A 21642-nucleotide genomic window follows, 5' to 3' on the forward strand; every position below is an offset into this window, starting at 1 on the left:
TAAAGAAGAGAGGAGATCCAAAAAACTCAATTAGAAACAAAATGGGAGACATTACAACTGATACTACAGAGATACGAAAGATCATTTAAGGCTACTATGAACACCTTTACATGCATAAACTAGAAAACCTAGAGGATATGGATAAATTTCTGGAATTATACAATCCTTCTAGATTAAACTAGGAAGAAATAGAAACTCTGAACAAGCAGCAAGATTGAAATGGTAGTTAAAAAGTTACCAAAAAAAAAAAAATTCCAAGATTAGGATTCACAGCTGAATTCTATCAGACATTAAAAGAAGAATTGGTACCAATCCTATTGACATTGTTCCAAAAAATGGAATCTCCCCTAAATCATTCTATGAAGCCAGTATCACCCTAATACCAAAACCAGGAAATGGCATAACGAAGAAAGAACACTACAGACTATCCCTGATGAACATATATGCAAATATTCCCCCAAAATCATTCTATGAAGGGAATCCCCAACAAATCAATCTATGAAACCAGTATCATCCTAATACCAAAACCAGGAAATGACATAACGAAGAAAGAAAACTACAGATCAATATCCCTGATGAACATAGATGCAAAGATTCTCAACAAAACACTAGCTAACCAAATTCAACAGCATATCCAAAAGATAACCCACCATGATCAAGTGGGTTCCATACCAGGGATGCAGGGATAGTTTAACATAGGTAAGTCAATAAATGTGATACACCACATAAACAGAATTAAAAACAAAAATCAAACAATTATACCAATAGACGCAGAAAAAATAGCGAAATCCAGCACTGCTTTGTCATTAAAATACCCAGCAAAATCAACATACAGGTGACATACCTTAAGGTAATGAAAGTTATCTACAACAAACTCACAGCCAACATTATACTGAATGGGGAAAGGTTGAAAGCATTCCGCCTGAGAACTGGAACAAGACAAGGATGTTCACTTTCACCTTTCTATTCAACATAGCACTGGAATTCCTAGCCAGAGCAATCAGCCAAGAGAAAGAAATTAAGCACATCCAAATCAGTAAAGAGGAACTCAACTGTTGCTGTTTGCTGGTGACATGATCGTATACCTAGAAAACCCTAAAGACTCTTCAAGTTTCTAGAACTGATAAATTCAGCAAAGTTGTAGCATACAAAATTAATGTACACAAGTCAGTAGCCCTGCTATATGCCAACAGTGACCAAGCTGAGAATCAAATCAGGAACTCAACCCCTTTCACAATAGCTACAAAATAAAATATTTAGAAATATACCTACCCAAGCATGTGAAAGACTTCTACAAAGAAAACTACAAAACACTGCTGAAAGAAATCATAGATGACACAAACAAATGAAAACACATCCTATGCTTATGGATGGGTAGAATCAGTATTGTGAAAATGACCATACTGCCAAATGCAATCTACATATTCAATGTAATTCCCATCAAAATACTAACATCATTCTTCACAAACTAGAAAAAACAATCCTAAAATTCATGAAACTAAAAAAGAGCCCACATAACCAAAGCGAGACCAAGTAAAAGGAACAAATCTGAAGGCATCTCATTACTCGACTTCAAACTATACTATAAGTCCATAGTCACCAATACAGCATGGTATTGATATAAAAATAGGCACATAGACCAATGGAACAGAATAAAGAACCCAGAAATCAAGCCAAATACATACAGCCAACTGAGCTTTGACAAAGTAAACAGAAACATAAATGGGAAAAGACACCCTATTCAACAAAATGTACTGGGAAAATTGGCAAGACACATGAAGAATGAAACTGGATCCTTATCTCTCACCTTGCACAAAAATCAACTTAAGATGGATCAAAGACCTAAACCTAAGAGGTGAAACAATAAAAATTCTAGAAGGTAACATGGGACGAACCCTTCTAGACATTGGCTTAGGCAAAGACTTCATGACCAAGAACCCAAAAGCAAATGCAACAAAAACAAAGATAAACAGATGTGACTTAATTAAACTAAAAAGCTTCTGCACAGCAAAAGAAACAACCAGCAGAATAAACAGACAACCCACAGAGTGGGAGTAAATAGCTGCAAAGTATGCATCTGACAAAGGATGAATATCCAGAATCTAAAAGGAACTCAAACGAATCAGCAAGCAAGAAACAAACAATCCTATCAAAAAGTAGGCTAAAGACATGAATAGAAATTTCTCAAAAGAACATACATAAATGCCCAACAAATATATGAAAATAATGCTCATCATCAGGGAAATACAAATCAAAGCCACAATGTGATATCACCTTACTCCTGCAAGAATGGCCATAATCAAAAAATCAAAAAATAATAGATTTTGGGGTGGATGTGGTGAAAAGGGAACACTTCTGCATTGCTGGTGGGAACGTAAAGTAGCATAACCACTATGGAAAATAATGCAAAGATCCCTTAAAGAACTAAAAGAACTACCATTTGAACCAGCAATCCCACTACTGGGTATCTACTCAGAGGTAAATAAGTCATATGAAAAATATACTTGCACACACATGTTTATAGCAGCACAATTCACAATTGCAAAAATATGGAACCATCGCAAAAGCCCATAAATCAATGAGTGGATAAAGAAAATGTGGTATATATACACCATGGAATACTACTCAGCCATAAAAAGGAACAAAATAATGGCATTCGCAGCAACCTAGATAAAATTGGAGACCATTATTCTAAGTTAAGTAACTCAGAAATGGAAAACCGAACATCGTATGTTCTCACTCATAAGTGGGAGCTAAGCTATGAGGATACAAAGACATAGGAAAGATACAATAGGCTTTGGGGACTAGAGTGAAAGGGTGGGGTGGGTGACGGATAAAATAATACACTGGGTACTGAGTACACTACTTGGCTGATGGGTGCACCAAAATCTCAGAAATCATAACAAGTGAACTTATTCATGTAACCAAACACCACCTCTTCCTCAAAATATACTGAAATTTACAATTTTTTTTGTAAATTCAAAAAAATTTATAAAAATTTTTTTAAGAAATTTAATAAAGTATCAAGGTCATAAACAAAGACAAACTGAAGAAACTTATGGCTTAAATGACATTAAAGAGATATGACAACTAATTGCAAAGCATGATCCTAGATTGAATTCTGGTCTGGAAAAAATATATTAACATAATGTATATTATATGTTATAAAAATATATAATGTATATAAATATGTATATAAAATACATTAATATATTATTGTGATAAATGAAAAAATAAATTGATTTTTTAATCTTTTTAGTCTACTAGTAAGGATGTCATATACTCTAGCTCTCGTTTTTGTGCATGTGGTTACCTAGAAACCTAGATATTATAATACTTATCAAAGCAAGAAACATATTTAACTGTTTACCTTCTCCCAAACAATACGAGTACTTTAGAATTAACCCCAGTCATCCAACCCAGACTTATAATTACTATTATTGTATGTTTTAGTTCTGTTTTTAAAATCTTCTTTAAAATGTTTATTTTGATTTTAATACCTGTTTTTCTCATTCCTTCTTTCACCTCAGTTCCTCCAACTAGGATAATTTCTCTTCCTGAAGTAACTCTCTGTTGGTTGCAAATTCCCCAATTCTTTATCTGAAACTGTCTTTATTTCATCTTGTTATTGACAAATTGTTTTTATTGTGTACCAAATTTGAAATTGATGGTCACTGTATTTTCTCTCAGTTCATTTAAGAATTATTCTATTTCTACTTTTATTGTTGTGAAGAAAGCCACTGTCAGTCTAATTGTCACTCAGTTGAAAGTAACTGTTTTGTCTCTGGCTGTTCTTAAGCCCTTTCCTTTTGTTATTAAAATATTCTACAGTTAAAAAATATTTTATAGTTTTATTACAATATGTCCAGATATACATCTATTTTGCTTGGTATTTCAGGTGCATTCTGAGTTTGTGGATTCATATCTTTCATTTATTTGATAAAACTGATTATTAGCTCTTAGGATTTTCCTCTGCTATATACAACCTCCCTTTTTCTTCTACATGATTAACTATATTTAGACCTTTTCATTTTATATTCCATGAGTCTTTTCTTTCAAATTTGCCACTTCTTTGTCTTTCAGTACACATTTTAATATCTTCAAATGTGTCTTCTAATTCTTATTTTAAATGTAACTAATCTGCTGTCAAACTTACCTATTGAAGTTTTAATTTTAACTAATTTTAGTTCTAGGAATTCTTTTTAAATATTTGACCAATTTTAACATACTTTTGTCATCATTTCATTTATATCTTTAAACATACTAAGCATTCTAATTTATATATTATGTGTCTGATAATGCCAACATGCCAATCCTTTGAAGATTTTCTTGTTTCTTTCTCGAGGCATCATGTCAGGCCTAATGATTTTCGATGAAGAGATCATAATTTCTTGAAGTTTCCTCTGTGGAGAATTTCTGAGGCCTATGCTGAAAGATTTTTCTAGGGATGATCTGCATTTACTTCTGCCAGTACCTGGGGATACTAGCTCAGAATCCTGTTAAACTGAGTAATTTTATTGTTTTCCAGACCAGCTGGGTGGTATGAATATAGGCTTCAAACCAGTTCAATGCTGTCAGGTATGAATTAACGGGAAGACTATTTCCCTGCACTTAGTACCAAGGTTCAAATCCAGTAATTTTCCATGAAGATCCTTAGAGATAGGTGGGAAAAGCATGTTTATTTCACCCTTACACTGAAGGTGTGTGGTTTTAGTTTTCCAGCTTTATACAGAGGGAGATCTTGTTCACTATTATCAGTGGTCCCTAATCTTTGCCACTTGTCACTTCTGTACCTGTGAGATTTGTTAAATGAAGTGTAGCCTAAAGCTGCATTCTTACATATTTAAGTTTGGTCTAAAAGTTTTTCTGTACATCGTGAACTACAACAAGTGGAGGTATAAACAGACTATAGCCTACACCTGTGCCAATCACTGAGTTTTGGCCAATCAGATATAACCAACTGTTTGAACAGTGTTCAAATAAGGCAAATGCCAAGCTGTAACCAATCTAGCTGTTTCTGTACCTCACTTCCATTTTCTGCATGTCACTTTCCTTTTGCTGTCCATAAATTTTCCACCAAGTGGCAGCGCTGGAGCTCTCTGAATCTGTTGTGGTTCTGGGGAATGCCTGATTCACAAATCGTCCATTGCTCAATTAAACTCCTTTAAATTTAATTCGGTTGAAGTTTTTCTTTTAACAGACTGAAAACAAGATCCAATTCACTGGGTTTGGTAAATGCTCTCAAAATAAAATCTGGCTTCAATGTTGTACTTACCTTTCCTGTATCCTATTTTCAGTCTTGAAATCAATCTTGACACATTGATTATTCTTTACTAATTTTCCAGCTTATCAACTCATTCGAAAAGATTTGTTCTCTATATTTTCCAGGGATTACTTTTAGACTTTTTTAAAGTGGTATTGTTGTTGTAAGGTATCCATCCCACAATTCTGCTATATGTATATGTATATATGTGTGTATATATACGTATATATGTGCATGTGTGTATATATGTGTATGTGTGTGTGTATATATTCACATACACTGAATCTGCTAATTTTTTATCATGAAAAAGCTAAGTAACCAGACAATTTTCTAGACTGGAAGAGTAGCAGATGGAAGACAGGGTAATGAGGATAAGAATGAGAAAAAGGAAGTGAAACCACACAATGCACAATAGATTTGCATTTGATTCAAGGTTATGATTCTTCATTCAGTCCAAGAGCCACACAAATGTAAAATGTCATTGATAGTGCTTCTTTGGTAAACTCACTCCTGGCGACTTGCACATTGGTTGGAATCATGAGCTGACTACATACACACATGCAAAATGGAGTTAGTGAATCTGTTGTTTTTCCAGAGAAAGAGTTTTGCTCTATTATATTCATACCTCAATTTAACATGAGAAAATCTTTGCTAGTATACTGATAATCATTTGGCTTTCAACCACAACAAGGACTAGGAAAGTACCCAGGAGGAGAAATGTAAAAGCCCCTTAAAGTGTCTAAGCAAACACCTCAGCCACTTTCAAATGATAAAAATTTTTAGTAAAAAAACTGCTCTGTGTTTAAAATTATTCTCTCTTGTTTCCAGCAAATCACCATAGTCAGAGAAACATACATGATTCTTCAGAGTCATTACTAACGATTTTAGATCCAACTGGTAGGAAAAAGAAAATGCAAATCCAATTTCAACCTAATTCAGAACTGACTAGTTTAGAATTTGTAATACAATTTTAAAATCTCTTTGGAATTCTTAGAAACCAAACCACCAGAATTCCAATAAACAAAATTATTTTACTATGCTTTCCACAAAAAGGAAAGAGACAAAGGAAAAGAAAAGGAATTCCCTTTAACTTGTAGGAGACCCTGAAACCCAATTTTTCATGCAATCTATAACTACAGTACTTTAAATATAGCTTCATTTTCAAAAAGAACATTTTGAGGGTCTACATGTCCTACCCTTTCCAAAGGTTGTGTTATATCCAGCTTCTATCCATGCAAGGCTTAGTGGAAAGATTGTAGGCTGTAGAAATAAGCTGTGAGGTAATAATAGACACTATCTCTGCCACTGTAATGGTACTTAACATTGTGGTCATAATGTTAGTTCTTTAGTAGTGGAAACTATGAGAAAACTAAGGCTTAACGTGATTAATAAGTAAGTGGCAGAGCTAGGGCCTCAACACAGATTTCCTCAACAAAAATAGGTATTTTTAAAACTGTTTTAGAACTATCTCCCTAATATATATACAGAGAAACAATAAACATTAATTTTTGCTAATTTATCCTGACATGTTATCAAAGCCTAAGAAAGTACAATCACATTCAGAAGATTTTGTAAGCATTATTAACTACAAAATCTATCAAAATCATTGTAAGGGCTAAAGAAAGAAGAAACAAAAAGTGGCTCAACAGTCAAAGACAGGTTTATTTGGGAGAATAAACATGAAAGGGCTTTCGGGCTGATTCAGGTCAGGAGCATTCTCTCTTACAGACTAAGAGTATTTAACGGGTTAGGGAGGGAGAGTTTATCACAGGTTCGGATTATTTCTGGATGGATGAGAGTTTTATAGTGGGGTTGAAATGCTTCTGGTCAGAGGTGTCATTTGTGGTTTGTGGTAATGCTAACATTAGACATTAGGCTGATGTTTTTTGGGCTGAACTTAGGCAGTTTTTAATCAAGGGGAACTTAAAATGGTGGTTTGTCCAAGATGACGATGCTCTTGCTCTGTCAAGAATGCTATCCCCATTTTTAGAACCTAAGAGTTGAAAAATTCGATTTTCGTGATTTCATACTTGACACTTAGCTGAACAATTCCCCACTCATTTAATCACTATTTATAGAGTTTTTTCACGGCTAATGCCTTTCTTGTGTTCATTAATGCTTTAAATAATATTGAGAAAGAAAAAAACAATGGTATGAGAAGTTCGATCATTCTTAACCTCATCCTGAATTTAGTGAAGTTAACTACTTTCTCATCTTTTCTTTCAGTATGTCAGCATCAAATTTGAAAGATATTAGAAAAAAGACAGAGGCATGATTAAAGAAACAACTGATTTACTGGAAGTTTCTAGAGATTCTTATTGAGATTTCTTACTTCATTTTTGATGATGGATGACACTTGACAGTTTGATCTACGAGTTTACTCATATTGATGATCAAAATGAGAAATCAGGGCAGCAGGAAAGGAGTTTATTGAGGCAGTAAAATCTTGTTTAAAATATTTATTTCAGAGGTACTTATCACATTAGCATCTAGGTCCCCATACTGATGTCAGAATGTTTTTAAAGATGAGCTTTTCTCTCCTTGGGAGTTATATGAGATTTGAGAGATAATTTTAAAAGAGCAGAAAACACCTATATTTTAGAAGATACTACTCAGACATTTTATAAGAGTGAAAACAGTATGAGGAAATATTCAAAGCTTAGATCTACATAATTAAGTACCAGGTGGTAATTACAAAAACACTCATATGCATAATTTAATTCTCACCATAATCTTGTGTGTTAGGTATCATAAAAAGCATCTTAACAAATTTAAAAACATAAAGCATAAAGAAGTTATGTGAATTTGCTCAGGGTCATAGCTAACAAGTGGAACAACCCAACTTTTTCCAACTATGAGTCCATACTGTCTCTCTCCATGAAACAACGCCCGAGGGTCTCGATGACTTAACATTAGGCTTCCCTATTCATATCCTTCAAACTTAGCTTGCAAAACAAGAGGACAATGTGACACAGTGGGGAAAAGATGAATTGTTTCAGACAGACTTACATTTTGCAAGCTGTTTTCAACAATTACTTTACCTCTCTTAGACATCATTTCCTGATCTACTTTTAAAAAGATAGTAACACCTATTTTATAATGCTATTGTGAAAATTAAACGTACACAGTTATAGTTAAACTAATAGACACAATAAAACAAAGGTATTTTTCACGTTTTGGAGTTTCTATTAAGGCTTCAGAAAAATCAATAGCAATATTTTTATTTTTCTGACTACAACTAAAAAGTGTGTCACTCCATTTCTTGTAGCAATATTGGGTGTAAATTAATATTGGCTTTTGAAAAGATTTGAGATGCTTGAGAACAGAGGAAGGGGAGATCCTATAACAAGCCAATTATGTCCTAAAAATTACACTGTTGGAAGGTTTAAATTGCCGACTTAATTACTTCAATAGAAATGTAATTATTCATTTGTTAAATGTTCTTATTATAACCAACTTTGCTTATGCAAATGCAACTATGCTGTATTTTACCAAGTTAGTTAATTGATTGAAAATTTTAAATATATTGGCATTAAGTTGTTCACAATACTCTCATCATTTTCATGTCTGTAGGCTCTGTAGAAACGTGTTCTTTTGCATTTCTGATATTGGTTATTTGTGCATGCTTTAATTCTTCTGATTAGTCTCACCAAGAGCTTATTGATTATTGTTGATGCCTTCTATTGCTTATATGTTTTCTATTTCCATAACTTCTACTTCTAAATCTGATTTCCTTCCTTCTATTCTCTTGGGGTTTAATATTATGTCCTAATTTTTGCCATGAATGTTGTGTTCATTGATTTTTTTCAGTTTTTTCACTTCTAATATATGCAATTAAGGTTATAAATTTTCCTCTAAGTACAGCTCTGCTGGTATCCCATAGTTTTTGATAATTACTATTTTATTACAGTTTAAAGTATTTTCTAGTTTTCTTTTTTTATTTGGCCCATCAGCCATGTATCTCTTTATTCCAAAGAATATGGTGATATTCCAGTTGTCTTTTTGCAATTAGTTTCTAAGATAATTGCATTAAGATAAAGCATATTCTGTATGCCTTCAATCCTTCCAACTACACTGAGAGCTACTTTATGGCCCAATATATAATCAATTTCTGTAAATGTTCCATACGCACTTGAAAAGAATATTTGGGAGAAGCATTATGGTAAATATGTTCATTAGGTCAAGATTGCTAATGGTTTGTTCAGCTTTTCTCTGTCTAATCACTGTGGCCCCAGTCTACGATGCAATCAAAAGCTCCACCCTCAGCCACCTGTAAAAGTCAGTAAATGTCCTCCAACCAAGGTTAAGGAGCAACCTTAGACACAAGGCTCACTGCCCAGAGCCCCCTGTTCTCCTCCATCCTGGCCCCATAATTATTTTGGCACCCTGATAATTTCCAGCAGATTTTTTGTGTGTCCAGATTTTCTAACTAAACTCAATGGGATATTTTATTTGAAATACTGGTCTGCCCTAACCAAGAATGTAGCCTGTTTGTTCTCTCTCCTTCCATAGAATGTCAGTCTTAAGGAACAATGACTGTGTCACCACTGTATCTCCAGTACTCAGAAGAATGCATAGAGCAGGTGTATAATAAATATTTGTTTAACGAATTATTAAATATAAACTTCCATTCCAACAGTATAAATAATAATTCTTGGCTCAGCAACTTTGCGAACACGTATTTTCATGAAATAAAGCTCTTTAGAGTCCAAACTCCTTGGCTGGCTACTGCAGCTCTCTCAGCCCTACATCTAGAATAATTGGATAGTTACCCTTTCTAATCATGTCTGTGAAAGCCCCAGGGTTACTTAATTCATTGACCACTATAAAATGCTTTATCATCTTCAAATTTAAGGTTAGAAAGTGTCAAGTTATATGCTTAATTAAAATAGCTCTAATTCCATGTGGGTTTAAGATTAATGTTACTGCACAAAAAATAGAGGCATTAGGGACCCTCTCTGTGAGAAAACATTAACTATCACGTTTGGGGTTGACAAGTCTTTTGTCCGATAAACTCTAGGGAGGTGAAGACATCTGAAACATCTATTTATTCCTAGATATTTCTCAGAGAATTTAAAATGATTTTTCCAAGCAAGATAGCTCTTCCCTTAATTTAAAACATCGTTCAGGTATTATGATATCAATATGAGGGAACGGAGAGAGATGGTGTAAATTTATCCAAGGTCAAAAAAGGTAGTAACTAATTTCAAATTCATGGCCCCATCTCTGGACTGAGTTCTGGGCCAGCATATAAATGGTGGAGCTTTAAATAGTTAGGGAGGCATCTGAAAGAGCTAATAAAAATTATTTAAGATTCTCCTTTCTGATTAACAAGTGAAAAAGATTTGTAGGTAAGTAAGCATCAACGTCCTAAGAAATCTCTTAGATAATCTCAAGGATTTTTTCATCACTTTTTCAAACCCTTCTCTTCAATTTCTTTTTATCTTTCTCCAGAAGTTAGAACTACAGGTTAAAGGGTGAGGGGCATTCACTCTACCCCTCATGGGGTAGCCCCACTGCTACCGACCAACATTTAGGCCGTGGAATCCTCCCTCTCTGCTAGTGACTAGTGGCTTCAGAAATACCTAAATTTGGGTATCTATAGTTCAGTATTTAAACATGACAAGACATGTAACATATGCAAAAAATTACAAACTTCTCTGGCTTTAATTAGATTATAAAAGGGTAACTGTCCAGCAACCTTAGATGAGCAGATAAAAGAGGGGAAGCAGCCAGCCAAAAAGAGCAGCCTTCAAGCAACCTAGGTCCTCAGAGCTAGATGTCATGCAGACTGCCCAGGTCAGAAGGTTAACTTTAAGAGGTCGATATACCTATTCATCATGAACCTCCTGAATCTAACCTGATCCCTGGCATATAGTAGGCATATTATAATTGCAAGTGAGAAAAAAGTCTGTTGGATTCAATCCGAAACAGAATTCATGCAAAGTATATTGATGCCCTAGCAATGACCAAAGAAGACCAATGTAATTTGTTATTACAGTAGTTCCTCCTTATCAATGATTTAACTTTCTGAGATTTACGTTACCTGAGGTCAAACAATACATGAAATTTTAAATCACGGACCATTCTGAGTAGCATGTTGAAATCTCACACCATCCCTTTTCATTCCACTCAGGCTGTTAATCATCCTTTTATCCATTATATCCACATTGTACACAAAACCTGCCCATCAGTCACTAAGTAGTTGCCTCTGTTATCATATCAACTGTCATGGTATCATGGTGCTTATGTTCAAGTCACCCATATGTTACTTAATAGTGGCCCCAGAACACAAGAGTAGTGACGCTGACATACTGTTATAATTGTTTCCTTCTATTGTTTTTAATCTCTTACTGTGCATAATTTATACATTAAACCTTATCATATGTATGTATTTGTAGAAAAAACTCTGTAGATACAGGGTTTGGTACTCTCCATGGTTTCAGTCCTCACTGAGTCTCTCATGGATGAGGCAACTACTGTATTATCATTGTGAACTCAAAAATGTTATATATCTGATATCTTTCAACTCATTGTTATCATTAATGCTTTTTAATTTAAAATGCTATCATATATTCTATGATCATATCTGTTATATATTTTATTTAAATAAACATTACACTGAACTATAACATCAGACAGAAAAGTGCGCCAAACTGAACAGTTTGATCTGTCCTCAAAATAAATACAATCATGTAATGCCAACCAGATACAGAAATAAAGCATTATCAACTCCCCCAGGAGTCCTCCTCCAGTCACTATCCCCTCTTCTATCCCGCATCCTTCTTATTTCTGCCTGTGTTTGAACTTTACATGATTGAATTCATGCAATGTGTTTTATCCGGCCTCATGCATTCAGCATTATGTCTGTGAGATCTACTCATGTTAAATGCAGCAATAAGCCTTCATTTTCATTGCTGTTTAATATTCAGTTGTCTAAAGAGGAAACTATTTATGTAGTCTAACTAGCGGATAATTTGGCTGCAGACTTTGGCTTTTACAAATTTTTATTTGACTTCTACAATAGTCTTTTGATGCACATACGTACACAATTATTTTGGGTATGTAACTAGGAATGAAATTACTGCATCAAAGAGTGCATATGTTTAAGGTTTAGTAGATACTGCCAAACCATTTTTGCAAAGTGGAAATTTACAGCCTGTACTTCCCCTAACAAGGTTAGGTTGTCCTAGTTGCTCCACATTCTTACCAACATGTGATAGTTGACATTTCAACAGTATTTTCTTAATTTCAGCCATTCTATTAGGTGTTCTGTGGGAACTTACTGGAGATTTGTTTTGCTTTTTTTTTTTCTTTTTTTTTTTTGCTAATTAGATATGACATAGTTTCCGATACTTACTTTCCATATATATTATTTTTAGTGAAATTTTCTATTCAAGTAAATTAATTATAGGGAGAACCTTTTGGTTAGCATTCACATGGGATGCAATAGTTCTCATCCTCTGGGCCCATGCTGAAATGTCCATCTAATAACACTCTTCCCAAAGCGTCCTCAATTCAAGTTCCTCATCATTTAATCAACCTGTCACACTCTACCAACTGAGACAGATCCATGTCTCTAAGTATCTCTCCTTCCAGGAAATACAAAGTTTGAATTTCTACCTGCTAGTGAGAGGTAACAATGCGCTAGCAGTCCTCAGTCTCAGCACCTCCTCGGCCTGGAAGTCCACTCTGGCGGCACTGGAGGAGCCCTTCAGCCCCCGCCACCACACGGTGGGAACTCCTCTCTGGGCTGGCAGAGACAGGAGCCGCCTCCGTCTGCTTGCGGGGAGGTGTGGAGGGAGAGGCGCGGGCGGCAACCGAGGCTGCGCTCGCAGGCCAGCTGGAGTTCTGGCGGGTGCGGGCTCCGCGGCCCGGCACACAGACCAGTCAGTCGGTGAGCAGCCAGTCAAACAGTGAGCAGCACCGAGATTTCTTGCAAACACCTAACGCCTGAAGTGGCAGCCTGCTTTTATTCCCTTATCTGACCCCACCCCCATCCTGCTGATTGGTCTTTTTTACAGAGAGCTGATTGGTCCATTTTACAGAGAGCTGATTGGTCCATTTTACAGAGAGCTGATTGGTCCATTTTACAGAGCGCTGATAGGTCCATTTTGACAGAGTGCTGATTGGTGTGTTTACAATCCTTGAGCTAGACAGTCACAGAGTGCTAGTTAGCTAGATACAGAGTTAACTAGATACAGAGTTCCAATTGGTGTATTTACAAACCTTGAGCTAGACACAGAGTGCTGATTGGTGCATTTACAATCCTTGAGCTAGACACAGAGTCACAGAGCGCTAGTCCTCCAAGCCTCCACTAGGTTAGCTAGACACAGAGTGCTGATTTGGTGTATTCACAAACCCTGAGCTAAACACAGAGTGCTGCTGATTGGTGCATTTACAAACCCTGAGCTAGACACAGAGTGCTGCTGATTGGTGCATTTACAATCCTTGAGCTACACAGAGTGCCCCAGGGAAAAGTTCTCCAAGTCCCCACTAGGTTAGCTAGATAGAGAGTGCTGATTGGTGCACATACAATCCTCCAGCTAGATATAAAAGTTCTCCAAGTCCCCATCCCGTTCAGGAGCCCAGATGGCTTCACCCAGTGGATCCTGAACCCGGGCTGTAGGCGGAGCTGCACTTCTCAGCCTTTGGGCTGTTGATGGGACCTGGCGCCACAGAGCAGGGGGCAGTGCCCATCGGGCGGGGGGCTCAGGCCGTGCCATCCCATCCCATCGCAGCGGGGGGAGCTCAGACACGGCGGGCTACAGGTCCGGATCCCTGCCCTACGGCCAGGCAGCTAAGGCCTGGCCAGAATTTGAGTGTGGCGCCCGCGGGCGGGCACTGCTGGGGGGCCGGGCGCAACCTCCTCAGCTCCTGGCCCTGGTGCTAAGCCCCTCACTGCCCTGGGCCGGCAGCTGCGTTTATGAGCTGTAACACTCACCAGGAAGGTGTGCAGTTTCAGTCCTGAAGCCAGAGAGACCACGAAGCCATGGGGAAGAATGAGCAACTCCAGACATGCTGCCTTTAATAGCTGTAACACTCACCAGGAAGGTCTTCAGCTTCCCTCCTGACAGTAAGACCACAAACCCCCCAGAAGGAAGAAGCTCCAGACACATCTGAACGTCTGAAGGAACAAACTGTGGACACCCCATCTTTAAGAACTGTAACACTCACCGCGAGGGTCCGCGGCTTCATTCTTTAAGTCAGTGAGACCAAGAACCCACCTATTTCGGACACGCTGGGATGACTGGTTTCCTCTGCTGTCCTGAAGACCATGCCTGAGGAGACTGCAATGCCTGACCAGTACACCTTAGGCTGATCCATCTCAGCCAACCTGACCGTGCAGCCAAAGCTGTGGGTTAACAGGAGAAGGCACTGTGAGTCAACTGTATTAGAATTATCTTATTTGTGACTACAAGACCTGCTCAGACCGAAGCCCATATTTCCCTTACCATCTGAGAAGCGAGTTTTACTTTGGTATGCTCCAAATTTATAGCTTGATATATCAATCAATGGACAGCTTTTGTTTCGTGATCACCCAATAAACTATAATGTTTTGCTTGTCTCTCGCAGGGTCTAGTAGCAAGGCAAGAGCTCTTTCTCAAAAGAAAGCGAATTGTTTGCTAAAGAGTATAATTTTACTTTAAATTTCTAGAGATTACTACGATTATTTTCTGATTGGAGCTTAGCACAAAATAATCTATATAGAATTCTGTTTTGCCTAGATACTTCATAAGTTATTGGGTCACAAGGGCCAACCAATCAGCCAAATATCCAAATAAATGATCAAGAAAATGCTCTACTGCCATTGGTCTGGACAATATATGCAACATCTTATACGTTTGACAAAACTGACAAAGGGCATTACCATAAAAACTGCCACTTTTGTCTCTAGATAATAGATTTAGTTATGGTTGCCACCATCACCACCCACAACTAGAGTGGATTCCATACAAATTCTGCTTGTTCACATCATTAGCTTTTGACCCAAAGTTCTGCAGCAGGTGTGCCCATTAACAGTGCATATGCCCTACTTGCAAGGGAGACTTAGAAAGCAAATATCTATCTTTTTTTCCATACGTTCATGGGAAGTGGGTTTAAATTCTGGCCAAAGTGAATGCAAAAAGTTCACCTTCTCAGGCATTCAATAAATTTTTGTTGATCTGAATTAAACTGGCCCACTCCTTCTTTCAAATCATGATAAAATGTCAGGAAATGTGAGCCAAGATTTCACAGCCATTCCCACAACACAGGGACACCTGGGACTGAGACCCTGGACTCACTCCTTGCAACACTGCTTTCCAGAATGTAGTGACTTAAGATAAATAATAACAGTGTGCCATTCTATAACAAATAGATTGCACCTGGTTAAGAAAATGAATTTTCATCTCTTTGAACATATAGCTGAATTTTCCATTACAAAAATCTTGAGATTCTGTATCAGTTAGGACTATTTATGTTGTAAGAAATCAAAAACACAAATCAAAAGAGCTTGTTAAAATAATCTGTAATCAGAAGTAGTTCTTAGTTCATGCAGTGGCTGATCATACAGTTTAAAAAATGTTGCTCAAGACTCAACTTCTATTTCTCTGCATTGCCTTCTGTGGTATCTGCTTCATCTAAAGGGGCTACAGAATGCCCAAAGACCCTTCCCAGCAACACATACACACACACACACACACACACACACACACACACAGAGTACCTGTAATGAGGTAGCCAAATGGATGTCATACTTATGACCCTGAGAGACTCATGCATCTTTCAGTAACTGTTACAGAAGGAAGGGGAAGCTTCTCCTTTCCAGAAACTTTAGCTCGTCCCGTCTTAGTGCCTTTGATTGGTTTATGCATTCATTTCAAACCTATATAACTGGAAAGATGGGATGCGCTGCTTGATTAAAGACGATCAGAATTCAAACCTGAAGATAAAAATGGGTAAATCCGGCCAGGCGCGGTGGCTCAAGCCTGTAATCCCAGCACTTTGGGAGGCCGAGACGGGTGGAACACGAGGTCAGGAGATCGAGACCATCCTGGCTAACACGGTGAAACCCCGTCTCTACTAAAAATACAAAAAACTAGCCAAGCAAGGTGGCGGGCGCCTGTAGTCCCAGCTACTCGGGAGGCTGAGGCAGGAGAATGGCCTAAACCCGGGAGGCGGAGCTTGCAGTGAGCTGAGATCCGGCCCAAAAAAAAAAAAAAAAAAAAAAAAAGGGGTAAATCCTATCCCAAAAATATATGACTGAGAATGGAAGGGTATGATTCTACAAAAGGCAACAGGTTGGAAAAGCAGGCTACTGTTGGTAGAATAGCAGGGAAATAGGTATAAGGCATACCACAAAAGCTCATTTTGAATTGGTTTGAATTTTTGCATAAATGCAGCCAACCCTCCTTTTTAAATGGTTAAGAACTATGCAGTCCATTAAACACTACCACTTCTATGGTATTTTAAAAGGTTATTTTTCAGGGATAGAATTCATTCATATTTCCTAAAATTATAATCCTTCTCAAATTTTTATATGTTTAACATTCTATGTCAATCCAAAACCTCAGATATAAGCATTTCTAGTTGACCTTGCACTGATGATATTAAAAATTGCTGTTGGGGATACCAAGGAGTATCATACATGGATTCACAAACTTTACCTGTTTCCCCATACATCATGCCCTTTAACTGTTCTTTAGATCAGAATTCCTGAAGATGTTTTCAATATCAGTGATTTGCAAATTTTTGTGAAAATCATATTTCCAGTTCAAACATTCTAAATTGAGAGTGCTGAAAATCAAGATCACTTGAGTAACTCCTGGCCCTACAAATGTTTTGAACTTGGAATTTACATGTCCCAATAAGCAATGTCGAGCTCTTGCATTATATTTATTTGTTTCTTTAGGAGATCCCATGAATCATGAAAATCAATCCCTGACCTATCATGCAGCATAAGAAGACCAACCTTCTACAATACGATCACAATTCATGAAAAATTGATAGAATGCTAAAATTTTTTTAAAAAAGTGAAATCTTTAAATCTAACAGTACTGGCTGACATTGAAGTACAGTAGCTAAGCTCACTGTCTCTGGCACCCACCTGAATAACTGGAATAATGCATTTTTATCTACCTGTGACAACTTTCGCATAGGAAACAGGCTGCAGGGAGGGGAAGGAAACAGGTAAGCCACATGGTTCAGAAACAAGCAGTCTGACATTTGGCTTCCTCTGTACCTGGCCATTGAAAGAAAACCAAAAACGAGCAAGCAGCCATCTTTTATCCCAATACCCCAGAGGCAAGATACACGCGGTGGTCGCACATCCGCTTTCAGGCAGAAGAGACATATTCGCCTTTATGGACGTCCTCTCTGGAAGCACACAGTTAGAAGCTGCTGGCTTTCTACACTGCTCCTCTTAGTCAGCAAACCAGAGATGAGAGAGTGCCAGGAAAGCATTTTCTATTCACTTTTCCCATCCTGTCATTTGCCATGACCTCAGGGATAGAGTACATGGCATTTGTCAAAGCAGCCAAGACAACCTGTCTGGGGAAATTTTATTCAGGTTGCTTTCTAATTTGAGATGGCAGCAATTTTAGGAATAATTTTGGTAAGTGTAGAGGAGGGAAAAAAAAAAGAAAGCATAGGCTGCTCTGCCTTTGTAGCTATATCACTTTTGATGATGCCGAAAAATGTTAAAGAGAATTGATACTTTGAAGTCACACCATACCTGTCTAATTGCACTGCCCTTTGAGAAGTAAACTTCTTTTACACAGTACCAAAATAGACCAGGTATTTCATTTAGATGCCTTTTACTTTTATCTATCCAGTTTTTTAAAATCAAATTAGATATTCTTTATTTTTACATTATTATTCATACTTAAAACACAGACGAAAATGTTTGTATCATTCCTTCACCCTGCCAACACCACAATCACATTTATTACTCTATACATTCTAGACATTTACTGTGTGTATACAGAATTTTCATCCTAATTATAGTGTAAATCACAGTAATCTTAGTGTAAATATTTTCTATTCTCCCTTATTTTACAGAACATTATTTAATAAATATTTTCATAATTTGTTGCTAGTACTTAAACATTTTATATTACTACATTGAATTGAACAATATGTTATTAAACAATTCTATTGTTAGAGATTATGCAAGTTCTACATTATACTATAGATAATGCTACAATTAACATTTTGGAACAGGGAGATTTGGGGGAGAAAGAAACCTACCTTTTTTAAATTATAAAATCAACATATGTTCATTGCATAAAAGTTGGAAAATTTTCTGTAGTCCCACCACCCAGAAGTGACTATTCTTCCTGTAGTAATGTCTTTCTAGCTTTTTTCTCTATATACGTAAAAATTTTTACTGTAATAACACTATATATGATACTTTCTATCCTTTAACAACAAATAATGTGCATTTCTGTATATAATTACATATAACATCTGATTTGGTTGAACCTTATAGTCATACCTGTGTCTGAGAGTCCAGTTTCAATCATTTTCTAGATATGTGGCTTTTAGGTGTTGTGCAATATCTCCCAGGCATTAGGTTGTTATGAGGACTAAATTTAAAATTGTATTATAAACACATTAAGTGGTACATAGTAAATATTCACTAAATACAATCATTACTATTAATATTATACTTGCTTTAATGGCTACATCTAATTTTTTGCATAGAAAACATAATTAACCATTCCTAATTATTAAATATTTATTTCCAGTTTTTCACTATCATAAAGAAAAAGACCATAGGCCAGGCACAGTCGCTCGTGTCTGTAATCCCAGCACTTTGGAAAGGCAAAACGGGCAGATTACTTGAACCCAGGAGTTCAAGACAAGCCTGAGCAACACGGAGAAAACCTATCTCTACAAAAAATATAAAATTAGTGAGGTATTTTGGCACACACCTGTTGTCCCAGCTACCTATGAGGCTGAGGTGGGAGGATCACCTGAGCTTCGGGGTGTTGAGAATGTCGTGAGCCATGAGTGAGCCACTGCACTCCCACCTGGGAGACAGAGAGGCAGGAAAGGAAAAGGAAAGGGAGGAAGGAAAGAGGGGAAGGAATAAAAGAAAAAGATAATAAACGTCCTCATATATGTCTCTATTTCCTAAGTATAAATTCATAAGATTGTAACAGCTCTGTGAAAGGATATAACTGTTTTTAGATTTCTAATGCATGTGACAAAAAAAAAAAGTCCAGGAAGTTTATACCAATTTATACTCCCACACAAAACCCACATCCCCTCCCATTTGTTTGCAAAAACAACTGCTTGATATAAGAAAACAAAGAAATAATACCAGCCAAGTTTTCACAAAAGTTTCTACATGACTGAGGATTGAACTGACATAATTTGATAAGTGCAATGAATGATGTACTTCTCCCAGTTGAATCTCTGTATGCTATTACCGTTACTAAATTGTGTTTGTGAATGCTTTCATATCTGTGAACTACTAGGGTATAAAATGATAAAGTAAAATAACCCTGTTATCTACTAATTGTGTTATATTGAATAAATTTCCCAATCTCTCTGGACCTTAGTTTTCTCATTTGCAAAATAGGAATAAAAACATGTTTCTTGTAGTATTGCTTTAGAGTTTTTAAAATATCCAGATCAAATCTATAGCACCAGTACCCAGCACTTAATACATTGCATAGTAAATCATAGCTATTGTAATTAATTTCAGTGTTGCATAATTGATATTGACCATTAGATTATTAATAGAACATCTTTAATTTTTTTCTAACAGAGATCAGGTGCACCAAGCAACTGATGAGAATAAATGTTGGCTTAAAAAAATAGTGCCATTGTTAAATAACACTTTATGCAGTTCAGATTTTTTTTTTAAGTCTGTTTGAAGCTAAGTCAGTACTAGACATACATGCACAGCAAGTAGCAGCAAAATCTAAGGAACATGCTGTTTCTGAGTTACCTAAGTGGCAACTCTATAATAGTCAATTTCACACCAACAGCAGGTAATAGTCCAAGTCAGACTGGGGTTCAAGACCATTGATACTCAGTGGACCTTCACCCCACACTGTAGATGATGCTGTTTGAAAGCTGACCTTGATGGCAACAGCAGAGTTTCACCAAAGCTTGCCATCTACTGTGCTCTTTGTACTACACAGTCACTAAACACAAGACTTCTGAACTCAACAAAATAAAATGTAAAGTTTAAAAAACCAGAACCAAATAATGTATGCAAAAGTCGATGGCAAATACTGACCAGCTGTCTAATGAACACAGGCCCCACAAAAAGCAGCAACACACTTAAAAACCTCTAACACTGTTATTACTTTAGATATTAAAATTTCTCTCCTAGGTGCTCACAAAAGCTGTAATTTGAGACAGAATTATCTAATGCAATTTTAACTCATTTTTCTACCTTTTTTCTCTTTCATCTGACCTATTCTATAAACCATGTTCATAATACATTTACCAAAATATTCATTAACTTATCAATTAAAATTCATCAATGATTTTCCATAGTTCACAGGACAGAGTCCCCAATTCCCAGTCTGACCCCTACTTATCTTTATAATCTTACATCTTATCCACTTTTGCCTGAACTTACCTATATTTAAACTCGACTGCTTATTGTGTATCAAATACCTCCTGTATCCTCCTCCTCCTTTGCATTGCTTAAATGTATTTTATGCTCTTCCATTATTGTTTAAATACCCTCCTTTCCCTCAAGACTCAATCAAAGGCTCTGCTTTCTGATGAAAAATCAAATGATATTACTAGTCAGAATCTGGTTTTTTATAGGAAAGCTCTTCATAATTAAATGATTTAAAATATTTTAAAGTGTAAATAAGATAACACTGACTAACTGGTATGCTTTGCATTCGTGGTAATTTCTGATGGAGCAGCTTCACTCTGCTCATCATCCCATCACCACTCCTGTCCCCACAACCATTCAGGTGTGGACATCTAGGAACAGGTGCTCCTCTCACACCTACCACCACCTTTCACATTCTATAAGCACCAATTTATGGAGGAAGAAAACAAAACCCAAATTGATTGAGATCAAACATCCACTAATCAGAAAGATTAGAGCTCAAAATTGAAATTACATTTGGTTGCAGAAAAATTATATTTACTGCTCAGTTGAGTTTGTAGCCTGAGGATGTACCTACCCACATGTGTGTGGTCTGACCAGCACAGCGTGATCTTCTCCAACAGTCCTACTGATCCATGACTTCTTCCTACAAATGCTGAGAGTTTCTTGTTGTGAGCAGTTACCAAATGATTTTCACTTCTATGGGGACTTCTTCCTCAACAAGACTGTTTCTCCAGTTTCTTGAGGGGCCAAACCTTCTATTTTGTTCTACCATCCAGCACTAATCCTAGAACTCTCCCATAGTATG

At 36.7% G+C, this 21642-nt stretch overlaps 1 pseudogene; it reads left to right on the forward strand.

Annotated features, from left to right (window-relative positions):
- LOC103240214 (probable E3 ubiquitin-protein ligase HECTD2 pseudogene) overlaps window positions 1–21642 on the forward strand; it is a 53018-nt pseudogene that overhangs the window by 18728 nt on the left and 12648 nt on the right.

Source organism: Chlorocebus sabaeus, chromosome 13 (assembly GCF_047675955.1).
Source record: "Chlorocebus sabaeus isolate Y175 chromosome 13, mChlSab1.0.hap1, whole genome shotgun sequence".
In the NCBI taxonomy this organism is placed as follows: Eukaryota; Metazoa; Chordata; class Mammalia; order Primates; family Cercopithecidae; genus Chlorocebus; species Chlorocebus sabaeus.